Here is a 12626-nt window from a genome sequence, read left to right as displayed (position 1 = left end):
GAAACTCTCATCTTGTCTCTGCCGAAGGTTACCTGGCCATGAAGATGACTATGGCCTGAGATGTGGCAGTAGACAGGACAGGACAGGTCCTGAGTAGAAGATGACCCAGAAGGAGGCAGAGAGCAAGGAGCACCAAGAAACCAAAAATTCAGTGGGGTGGGAGCAGCCCCACAAATGCATACTGAACCGTGGGACTCAGCTTACCCAGATGGATGTTCTAGGAAACCAAATGCAGCCCCCTTCTTCCTGCTTCTGCATACCTGGGAGCCAAAGTGCTCTGAGTAATCAGATTTTAAATGAGGTAAGACACAGTGGTTTCACCTCACCAAACTGAACATTCCCCTTCCAGTAACAATACTCTACTTTCCTACTTGGGGGGTTTCTGCCCCTTCCCATGTGCTTCATCTGTAGGTCCAGGTGTCCCCAGATGGCCAAACGGTGGAATTCTACCCTGCCACAGTGATCATCAGACCCAGGGTTTTTGTCCAAAGCGTCGTGAAATAAGATGCTTTACTTTGCTGTTACTATCAAAACTTGGGGAGGAGGGATATAAGATGTGGAGCTGCTGGTCACCATGATGAAATTGCATGATGCTTGGGAATAGTGGAAAGCAGAAATAAGAGATGGCGACAGCTTTGAGGTCCTGTCAACCTGCTCCTGGAACCTGGCTGGTTTTTAAGTCTCATGGACAACTACATTTCTTTCTTTCTTTCTTTTTTTAATAATTTAAGCCAGTTTAGTTCTCCTTCTGTTTCTTGCAGTCAAAGGACCTGCATATAAACACCAGCTCCAGCAGATTGATAGTGACTGCCTGAAGAACTATATTGAGAAGAACTTTGAGGGCCCTACTCATGACTCATGAGGAAGGTATGGCAGAAGAGAGAGAAGAAAGAGATGTGTAAAACAGTGTATCCTTTTGACTAAGATGAAACCCCTGACTCGGTCCTCTGCCTCACCCTGGACCGGGCAGTGTTTCATTTTTTTTCTCCCAAGCTTTGGTCTTTCAGGTTGGGATATGGGCAGGGATTGGTCAGCATGTGTTCCCAGAAGGATAAATGTCCATATCTGCCTAGAGGTTTAGTGGGTGTTCCCGCCCTCAAAGAACTGTACTTGGTGCCATAAGTAAATCTCTTCCTAGTACCTGTCCTCAAAACACACTCTGAAGAGAAAACCTTCTTCCTGCGTGACCTGGTGTGCCTTGTGCTCCACTCACTTCTCTGACCTCAAACAGTTTGCAATCTATATCTGGTCAAAATGAGCAATGATGCTAAAAGCACAATGGATTACAGAGGTAGCATTTGAAAAGTCTGCAAAACAGAGGATAAGAAGTGAGTCTGGAGATTGAAGCAATGAAAGGTTATTCATTGATCATTTCTAAACTGGCTTTCATGGTTCCCCCAACTTGGGGAAGCTGATATGTTTAACTGAGATTCTTCCTGATGGAACTTTTATTAATTCTGACCCCATTTGACATCCTCAAAAAATAGACACTGCATAAGAATGGGGTGCTTTTCTGACAGAAAGCTATTCACTCAAAACATTTTAAAATCAAAACACACAAAATACATATTGCTACTTTTTTGAGGCATTCAGCTTTTGAAGGCATAATTTACATACAATCAAATTCATCCTTTTTAGTTACGTAGTTCTATGAGTTTGGACAAATGCATTCAGTTGTGTTACCACTACCCCAATCAAGATACAAAACTGTCCCACCACTTCAAACAATTCCCTTGTGTCCCTTGATAATCAATCCCTGCCCCCATTCCCAGCTCCTACAACCATAGATCTGTTTTCTGAACTGACATATAGTTTCCCAAAATGTCCTATCAATGCAGTCATACACTAAGTAGTCTTTGGAATCTGACTCCCTTCAATTAGCATAATGCTTTTGAGATTCATCCAAGTTGTTGAATCTATCAGGAATCTGCTCCTTTTTATTATTGAGTAGTACTCCATTGTGTCTATGTACCACAGTCTGTTTATCCATTCACCAGTGGAAGGACATTTGGGTGTTCCTGTTTCGGCAACTATGAATAAAGCCACTATAAACATTTTTTTTCACACGTTTTTGTCCGCACAGGTTTTCATTTCTCTAGTACAAATACCTTGGAGTAGAAATGTGGGTTAAGTGTATGTTTAACTTATAAGAAACTGTCAAAGCATTTTCCAAAGTGGCTGTTCCATTTTGCATTCCCAGCAGCAATGTAGCCACCTTCCTTTTTAAGTGGAATGTCATTTTATTTAGGTTCAGCTACATTGTCATATCTCCATCAAGGCTTAAGGGACTTCATGTCCTTGGTAAGAGCAGAGTAACCTAAAGATATCAATCATTTTTGTGGCATGAGACTCAGAGTCCTAGCTCTAGTGTGGTTTTAGAAAAACACACAAATGCAGAACCTTGATGTGGGAAAGGAAATTAAAGGTCACTGCTTCAACGTCTTTGAGTAGGGCTGAGTTCTTTTGTTCCTTTATTTTTAGCTTTCTTGTGGTATGATTGACAAATAAAAACTGTATGTACAATTCTGTGCAACGTGATTATCATATGTGTGTATATATATATACACACACACACATTGTGAACTATTTACAATCAAGCTAATTAACATATCAGTCACCTCACATAGTTTTCTTTGTATATGTGTATGTGGGGAGGGCGACAATTATGATCTATTCTCTTAGCAAATTTCAAGTATACAATACAGCATTGTTAATTATAGTCACCATGCTGTACATTAGATTTCCAGAACTTACCCATCCTGCATATATGAAACTGTGACCAACATTTCCCCATTTTCCACGCTTCCATCCCCTAGTAACCACTGTCCTCTCTGCCCCTAAGAGTTTGACTTTTTAAGATTGCATACATGAGTGACATCGTGCAGTATTTGTCTTTCTGTGTCTGGCTTATCTTACTTAACACCCTCCAGGTTCACCCACATTGTGACAATGGCAGGATTTTCTTTATGTCGTTGCAGCATTAGTCACAAGAGCCAAGGTATGGAAACAACCTAAGTGTCTGTCACCAACTGAGTAGATAGAGAAAATGTGAGATTATACATGTATAAACACACAATGGAATATTATCCAGCCTTATAAAAGAAGGAAATCTTGTCATTTGAGTAGGGCTGTTTTGAGCCAATCATAACCAACTGTCTCTCATTTAGGCCCTGTTTAAAAGACCCCATGTTTACTGCCCATGTGAAATAGCATAGTTAGCTACTTTAAACTCATTTCTTCATCTCTAAAGGATTTTTGTGAGGATCAAGAGAAAAATTTATGGGAAAGAGCTCTGGAATCAGAAAGCAGTTAAACACTAAGCATTAATAAGAAAACAGACATTGCTAGTAAGTTTAGCTTTCTATGGGCAATCTTACCAAGCCCAGGTATTCTTAAAACTTACTAGCATGGATCACATGATTATCAAATGTTAGCACAGATAATGTGATTTGTAAAGGTTAGAATTAAAAGAACCTTCGAGATCTTCCACCAAGTCCTAACTCAACGATAGTCAGTGAAGAAACGGAGGCCCTAAAAAGCTGAGATCACACAAAGTTACTAAGTGCAAAGCTAGTTAGAGAATTCAGAACTTCTGACCCTGTGTCCAGTGCCCTCATTATCCTGCACAACCTCTTCTAAAGGCTGGTTTGAACAGCAATTAGACACAACCAATCTTTAGGCTAGTTCCCACCGCAATGGAATAACCACTCAACTTATGCTAACCCCCAATCATTCCCTATCACATGTCTTACTTTCCCCTGGTACTAATTCCCAGCTTCACCCATTTGTTGTACTCTCTTTCTACCCCAGTGGAAGTTAAATTCTGCCACGGTAGGAACCTCCGTTAGCTACATTGCCCGGCACATAGTAGATCCTGAATAAGTTTGTTGAATGATGATTAGAAAAAAGGACATTAATCAAATCATTCACGCTCACAACAGGTTTGACGAAATGACAGATATCTTCTCCGACAATTTTTAAGCCATTTGTTTGGGTGACCTGTAGGCATCGCAAGCCAAATGGGAGAATGAGAGTTGCTCAGGCAACCAGACTCAAGGGGCCTAAATCCCATTCCCATGCCGTCATTGCCCAGTCCTGCTCCGTCTTGCTCCTGTAAGGGACGCATTGTCTAAACAGCATCAAGTGTTAACTTGTTAAATCAGTTACACCCAAAAGGGTTGAGATTATTTAACAATGCAACAAGATGAGGTCATATCAAGAATTCTGAGGAGAGGCAGAGTTTTCAAAGACTCCAGTTCCATGCCAGGGAGCTATTGTTTATGAAATGATTTTGGAAAATGAAGAATTAACTCAGTAACTAATCTCTTTCATGGGAATTCTTTGTGCTTAATTCTCAGATTTGAAATTCATTATTTTATATCCATTCCACAATCATCTTACTAGTCTAACTTTTTAAAAGAAATAACTCATCTGTGTGGAGGAAAAAAATACATAATTGCCAACAATATTTGTTCTGAACAAAGATTGGTTCCATTTGCCACCACTGGGAATGTTTAGGAATACGCTCCCTGGAGGTCAGGGACTTTGTGAATTTTGCTCACTGGTCTATTTCTAGAGCCTGGGAAGGTGCTAGGCTCATAGAAGAAATCTAATAACTATTTGCTGAGTGCATGAATAAACCTGGAGTTATTTACCCGAGTTGAAACCCTCCCATAGCTTGCAGGAGAGATAAGACTGGGCCTCCAGCTCCCAGCACCACCCCAGAGGAAACCTGTGTGGTCTTTACATCCATGGTCTCAGGCATATTTCATATGAACCCCATGTATTTGGCTGGGTTTCCCACTCAAGCTAACTTCTGGTACTTTTCTGAGAGCCTCACTACATACAAACTCTGAAAAAAACTAGGTCCCAGGAACCACTTACAGAAACAAAGGAAAACCTTCCAAGGAAGGTGGTGGAGTGATTCAGTGAGGATCATCAGATTAAAACTTAGAACAAAGTCCTGGTCCCTCCCACACCACCTAACTAGTATATAAGAGTCACTAAGTCACATCCTCATTCTACACCTCATCCCAAAACCGAGGGGATACTTTAGAACATGGTTTTTCTCACCTAAAAATCACTCTGTGGCCCAAGTTTTTATACTGAGTGCACTTAAAGGTGAACCCATCTCCACTTTCACCACTCCTCCAGATGCCCACAAGAAAAGCCTGAGGTTGCTTTTGAACCTGCCTCTGGCCAGGGGCAGAGTCTTGCCTGCCCAATATGGGGGCAGAGAAGGTGACTTGTCTATTATCATTCCTGCGTCTCTTAGAGATAAGGTTGATTTCTTCCAGCCTCGTTAGATAATAAAAACCTGTGCATGTGTGCTAGGAGCTCCATGGTGGAAGATTCAAGGAAATCGGCTGGATTTTATGAAAAGCAGGCAACAAAGCATCTTCCTCTTTTTTCCATAGAAATGAAAGTAATTTTCAAAAATCCTCCCCTACATGGGAATGCCATCTGGTCTCATAAAGCCCCTTTAGTATCTCATCTTCAAAGATGTCCGCCAATGAGCCACACACCCCAGTATTCATGCCAGCGAGTAGTACCTCCCCATACCAAATCTAAGCCAGACCTGTAGAACCAACAGAATGCAGCAGAAGTGACACTGTGTAACTTATAAAGCTAAGTCATAAGAGGTCTTGTGGCTTCCACTTTAGTCTACTGGAATGCTGGTTCCTGGAATGCTCTCTTTTGGATCCCAGCCACCATGCTGTAAGAAGCCCAAGCCCCGTGGAAAGGCCACGTCTCAGCCCTCCAGTTGACCACAGCTACAGCTGTCCCAGCTAACAACTGGCATCCACCACCAGCTTGCGAGGCAGCCGTCGTGGATGCCCAGCCCAGTCGGGTCTTTGGATTCCTCCAGCCACAGCCACCATCTGACGTCAACCACGTGACAGACCTCAAGAGAGAACTTCCCAGGTGAACCCAGTAAACCCACTGGGCCAAGAGAAACAATAAGGTGTTGTTTGAAGTCACAACGTTTTGGTGTGGTTGTGGTTATACAACAATAAGTAACTGAAACACTGCCTTAAATTCCTTTACCAGTTTCTATGACCGTGAGTTGCTCTCACAAGTCATTTATGATCATTTATGCAAGACTCTGCCCCTTCCTAGCAGTTTACAAATAGCTGGGTTCATTTTAAATACTTCAAAATTAAATTTTGAAGTTAGGATTTTTTTTTCCTATTGAATTTGAAAAGGTTTGCACTGGATGTGAAATGAAGTTGAGTTTTAAAAATATATTACAAAACTAGTTTTATAAACTTGGCTCCAAATACATGTCTGCGATTATGGGTCTATAGCTCTTATAATTATGTTTTTCAAAATCATCCCAATTTCAAATCATCTTTCCATTAAATCACAGGAATTTGGGGGAAGTTACAATACTGTATCAAATCTGCATTTTGCAAGCTGCCTCTCACACCAAAGAAGAGCATAAAAACCCTAGGTCAGGTCATGTCTTCACTCTTACGGTTCAAAAAACATAATCCCTGTAACTCATTTTCAAGGGTAGTAACTTTGCTTTCTTCTTTGGATTTGGGATGCTGATTTATCTGGTCTAGTTGTGCCCTACTGAACCCAAACATGATGGAAATATAAACAACCTTAACCACACATTCATAGAAATACACACAACACACAGAAAACAAATGTCTTGGGTCATGGAAGAACTTGCTGTTGTCATTGTTTTGTAACTTATTTTCTTTAAATTTCACTGGGTTCCTTTTGGAGTCATTGAATTCCATTTATGAGTCTTATTTTAAGTTATAGGCTTAAACATACCCATAATGTAGTTTCTCCTGTATTCCAGGCACTGTGCTAAGTGCTTTAGACACATTAACTCATTAATTTCAGAACCTTGTGATATAGGTTATTATCCCCACTTTACAGTTGAAAGAACCATGGCTCAGAAAAGTTTAGTGATTTGCTAAAGCTTCACAGATACTAAGTACCCTGAGCTGAGATCTGAACTTAGGTCCACCTCTCAAGCAAGAGAAACATAGCTGGGAACCTCTCTGAACTCCCACACATCCAGAAATTGCATCTCAGTTTTTGAATCATTGAACAGGAACCACAGCTTGGCCAAAAGAATTATGTATTCTTCGGGATCACCCTGAGGGAAGGACTTGAATCTGAGTTTGGGAGATTGCAAAGTGTTGCTTATTTATATTAGTACAGTTGTTGGCAGAATTCTATATTGTCCAGATTGCACTGGTAGTTTCCTTGTCTGATAAGATTTTGTCCCGTCCTTCAAGTGCATGGATGCTGGGGATTATCCATTCAGGGGACTTTGGGCAGGGACACAACAGGCAGTCACAGAGACCCAAGAGATTCAACAATCTGAAACTCAAGAGGCATCTGGCACGCACCAAGTAGCAACCAGGATATTTAGGAACCGTCCCTATGGATCAATCCATGTGCACTGGGGAGAGAATGGGATACAAAACAGAAAAGAATGTGTTTTTGGAGGGGAGGAGAGTGGTATACATGTGTGCACACGCTTGTGCATGTGTGTGTGTGTGTGTGCGCATGCATGTTGAATGGGGTGGGGGCTGCTTTTCCTCCATGAGTCATTTCCAAACAACCCTTCCTCTCATTCCATCTGTGTCCCCTTAAAACCAGTTTTCTCTGCATTCTCTCATAGGCAAATCATCCTGGGGAAACCGAGAGAGCCTCAAATGAGATTTCATGGTGGAATGTGCAGGGGTGGAGTGGGTTGCTCTGTTTGTTCTTTTTCTCTAGCTTATTCCTATTTCTAGTCACACTTGCAGTCCCTCTTTCCCTCTAGGACATTTTCCATTTAAAATATATTAAAAATTAAGTAAATAAAATATATTCATATTAAGATGATCAACAGTTCCTCTTTGGAAATGCAAACATGTGTGACTGAGCCTCAGTTTCCTCATGAGTAAATGTTCATACTTCTCCTCGCAGGTGAGTTGGCGTTTGTCAAAACACACACACACACACACACACACACACACACACACACACACTATGGCGTACTGTCAATTAGTTGAAAAGATACGTGAGTGGATAACTAGGTTTACCTGTAGACAAGACTGCAAAGGAGCCAAGTCAGGAGCAAAAGCGATCAGGACAGCCTGGTGGCAAAGCGCATGGGCTCTGGGGTCAGACCAGCCGAGTCCAAACCCCACCCCTGTGACTCATGAAGTGTGAGATCTTAGGCAAATGATTGAAATTCTCCAAGCCCTGGCTTCGCATCAGTAAAATGGAGATGTTAGTAATACCTACCCTCGAGGCTGTTTTGAGCATGAAATGAGACAATGCATGCCAAATGCTTAACGCAATTCCTGATACACAGCAAGTGCTCGGTAAATATTAGTTGCTGTTATTTATTATACAGTACCCAGGGTAAAATTTATAATAGCTATTATTTATTGAATATTTTCTATGTACAAGGCTGTGGACAATTTTAAATACACTATCTCTTTCAATCTTCAGAGCAACCCTGTAAGGCACGTTCTAGAATACCCCCTTTTCCAAATAAGAAAACTGAGATACAAATAAGTTAAGTCATGTTTGCAAGGTCCCAAAGTTACCAAGTATCAGAGCACAGTTGGTCTGACTCCAAGCCTGAGTTCCTACCCAAGTCTCACACAAAATTAACTTTCTAAAACCCAGATTAGAGTTACTTGGTGAATATCTGTCAACAGTTTCCATAGGCCTTTCAGGACCTCTATCCTTCTAACCTCCTTTTATGGCCCTTTAAAACACCAGGGACATTCACTGTGAAAGCCAGATAACTTCACGTGGGATAAAAATGAGCACGTATAGAGGACTCTTTCTCCTCTGTGAGCTTTCACACTCACATACCATGTTTGGTGTAAGGATAAATGTATTTATTATAAGTGTCTTTAAGATGCTGCAAGGCTTGACACAGAGTGAACATGGCAGAGAACATGTGAGGCAGTGAGAAAGCATGATGGACACATGCTCAGAGCTGGGAGTCAGACTACCCTGAGTTCAAGCGCCCTGTCTGTCCCTCATCAGCTGTGGGCAACTCATTTAACCTCTGTGAGGCTGTTTCCTCATCTCTAGAGGTGACAGGCCACACCTCTCCCCAGAGCAGGTTCTGAAGATTAAATGAGGTCATCCCTGTGAAGCACATGACACAGTGCAAGACACATGGGAAGCCCTTGGTAAATACTCTTATTAACAATACTACGGTTATTAAGTGTTCAAAATGTTATCTATAATTATTATTAATATTCAATTCTCAAAACAGTTATACCATAGAGGAGATGAGGATATCAAGGCTTGGAGAGGCCGGGTGCCCTGACCCCACAGGGCTGGCGGTGGGCCCAGTGTTCTTACAACCGCCTACCAGCTGCTGAAACCAGCAGGGCAGTGAAGTACTTATGTCTGGGTAATGTACACCCCTTGCTGGGCTCTGAGGAAGGAGTCCACTTCTTTTGAGAGAGTAGCAACACAATCTATTACCAGTTCTATAAGCCACAGTTCCTTCAATACCAAAGCTAACACCGGTCTTCATGGGATCATCCTGTATTGTCCAGTGCCCAGCAGAACTAAGACGTGTCTTGGGTGGGCTTCCACCTTAGTTTTTGGCTTGAGTTCGATACTAAGGTGATTAGGTGAGAAAAGTTTCCCCCAGAAGCTCCAGTTCTTTGAGTGGTGGTGACATTAAGCAACCCCCAGATGTTGCATATGGGTGGTTGAAATGCCTGCACTAGGAGGGGCAGCCAGTCACAGAAGCTGGGGTCATAAAAGTCTTGTAATTAGAATTGGGGTGACTAATTTCCAGGTAGAATCAGAGGCTCTTACAAATTGCTTTTGTAGAAATCATACCCAGGCTGGAGCTTCAAGTTGGCAGACGAGTAAGACGTGGAGATCACCTTCCTCCACACAGATACATCAAAAATACATCTACATGAGGAACAGCTCCTACAGAACACCTACTGAACACTGGCAGATGACCTCAGACCTCCCAAAAGGCAAGAAACTCCCCACGTACCTGGGTAGGGCAAAAAAAAAAAGAAAAAACAGAGACGAAAGAATAGAGATGGGACCTGCACCCCTGAGTGGGAGCTGTGAAGGAGGAAAAGTTTCCACACACTAGGAAGTCCCTTCACTGGCAGAGATGGGGGGGGGGGGGAGTGGGGGGGGGAGCGTCAGAGCCACGGAGAAGAGCACAGCAACAGGGGTGCGGAGGGCAAAACGGAGAGATTCCCGCACAGAGGATCGGTGCCGAGCAGCACTCACCAGCCCGAGAGGCTTGTCTGCTCACCCGCCGGGGCGGGCGGGGGCTGGGAGCTGAGGTTCGGGCTTCTGAGGTCGGATTCCAGGGAGAGGACTGGGGTTGGCTGCGTGAACACAGCCTGAAGGGACTAGTGATCCACTAGTGATCCGGGAGGAAGTCTGGGAAAAATTCTGGAACTGCCTAAGAGGCAAGAGACCATTGTCTTGGGGTGCGCGAGGAAAGGGGATTCAGAGCACCGCGTAAACAAGCTCCAGAGAACAGCACAAGCCGCGGCTATCAGTGTGGACACCAGAAACGGGCATGAAATGCTAAGGCTGCTGCTGCAGCCACCAAGAAGCCTGTGTGCAAGCACAGGTAACTATCTGCGCCTCCCCTCCCGGAAGCCTGTGCAGCCCGCCACTGCCAGGGTCCTGTGATCCAGGGACAACTTCCCTGGGAGAACATGGTGCGCCTCAGGCTGTTGCAATGTCACACTGGCCTCCGCTACCACAGGTTCGCTCCGCATTCCGTACCCCTCCCTCACCCTGGCCTGAGTGAGCCAGCGCCCCCGAATCAGCTGCTAGTTTAACCCCATCCTGTCTGCGGGGGGGAACAGACGCCCTCAGGCGACCTACACACAGAGGGGGGGCCTAATCCAAACCTGAACCTCAGGAGCTGTGTGAACAAAGAAGAGAAAGGGAAATCTCTCCCAGCAGCCTCAGGAGGAGCAGTGGATTAAATCTCCACAATCAACTTGATATACCCTGCATCTGTGGAACACCTGAAGAGACAACAAATCATCCCAAAACTGAGGCGGTGGACTTCTGGAGCAACTGTAGTATTGAGGTTTCCTTTCTGCATCTAATTTGTTTCTGGTTTTATGTTTATCTTAGTTTAGTATTTAGAGCTTATTATCATTGGTACATTGTTTATTGATTTGGTTGCTCTCTTCTGTGTTGTTTATGTATATATATATATATATATATATAATATTTTTTTTTTTTTTGCGGTACGCGGGCCTCTCACTGCTGTGGCCTCTCCCACTGTGGAGCACAGGCTCCGGACGCTCAGGCTTAGCGGCCATGGCCCACAGGCCCAGCCACTCCGCAGCACGTGGGATCCTCCCGGACCGGGGCACAAACCCGCGTCCCCTGCATTGGCAGGCGGACTTCCAACCACTGCGCCACCAGGGAAGCCCTATATATATATTTTTTTTTCATTTTTCTCCTTTTGTGAGTGTGTATGTGTGTGCTTCTTTGTGTGATTTTGTCTGTATAACTTTGCTTTTACCATTTGTCCTAGGGTTCTGTCTCTCCATTATTTTTATTTTTTTAGTATAGTTTTTAGCACTTCTTATCATTGGTTGATTTGTTTTTTGGTTTGGCTGCTCTCTTCTTTCTTTCTTTTCTTTATTGCTTTTTTTTCACTCTTAACAATATATTTTTTATTTTAATAACTTTATTTTATTTTATTTTATTTTTCTTTCTTTCTATCTTTCTTTTCTCCTTTTTCTTCTGAGCCACGTGGCTGACAGGATCTCGGTGCTCCAGCCAGGTATCAGGTCTGAGCCTCTGAGGTGAGAGAGCTGAGTTCAGGACTTTGGTCCACCAGAGACCTCCTGGCCCCATGTAATATCAAACGGCAAAAGCTCTCTCAGAGATCTCCATCTCAACACAAAGACCCAGCTCTACTCAATGACTAGCAAGCTACAGTGCTAGACACCCTATGCCAAACAACTAGCAAGACAGGAACACAACCCCATCCATTAGCAGAGAGGCTGCCTAAAATCATAAGGTCACAGACACCCCAAAACACACCACTGGATGTGGTCCTGCCCATCAGAAAGACAAGATCCAGCCTCATCCACCAGAACACAGGCACCAGTCCCCTCCACCAGGAAGCCTACACAACCCACTGAACCAACTTTAGTCACTGCAGGCAGACACCAAAAACAATAGGAAGCATGAACGGAATGTGAAGCCTGTGAAAAGGAGACCCCAAACACAGTAAGTTAAGCAAAATGAGAAATACACAGCAGATGAAGGAGCATGGTAAAAACCCACCAGACCAAACAAGTGAAGAGGAAATAGGCAGTCTACCTGGAAAACAATTCAGAGTAATGATAGTAAAGATGATCCAAAATCTTGGAAATAGAATGGAGAAAATACAAGAAATGTTTAACAAGGACCTAGAAGAACTAATGAGCGAACAAACAATGATGAACAACAATAAGTGAAATTAAAAATTCTCTAGAAGGAATCAATAGCAGAATAAGTGAGGCAGAAGAACAGATAAGTGACCTGGAAGATAAATAGTGGAAATAACTACCACAGAGCAGAATTTAAAAAAAAGAATGAAAAGAATTGAGGACAGTCTCAGAGACCTCTGGAACAACATT

At 43.1% G+C, this 12626-nt stretch overlaps 1 long non-coding RNA gene across 1 annotated transcript in view; it reads right to left on the bottom strand.

Moving 5' to 3' along the window:
- Window positions 1–11428: 11428 nt before the first annotated feature.
- Window positions 11429–12626, bottom strand: part of LOC125964012 (uncharacterized) — a 197104-nt gene continuing 195906 nt past the window's right edge. Inside the window, exon 2 of the long non-coding RNA XR_007476504.1 lies at window positions 11429–12528. This is a non-coding gene — a long non-coding RNA (uncharacterized LOC125964012). The remainder of the gene's footprint in view (window positions 12529–12626) is intronic.

This window comes from Orcinus orca, chromosome 3, assembly GCF_937001465.1.
Source record: "Orcinus orca chromosome 3, mOrcOrc1.1, whole genome shotgun sequence".
NCBI lineage: Eukaryota > Metazoa > Chordata > Mammalia > Artiodactyla > Delphinidae > Orcinus > Orcinus orca.
This window is presented reverse-complemented; position numbering and strand designations above follow the sequence as displayed.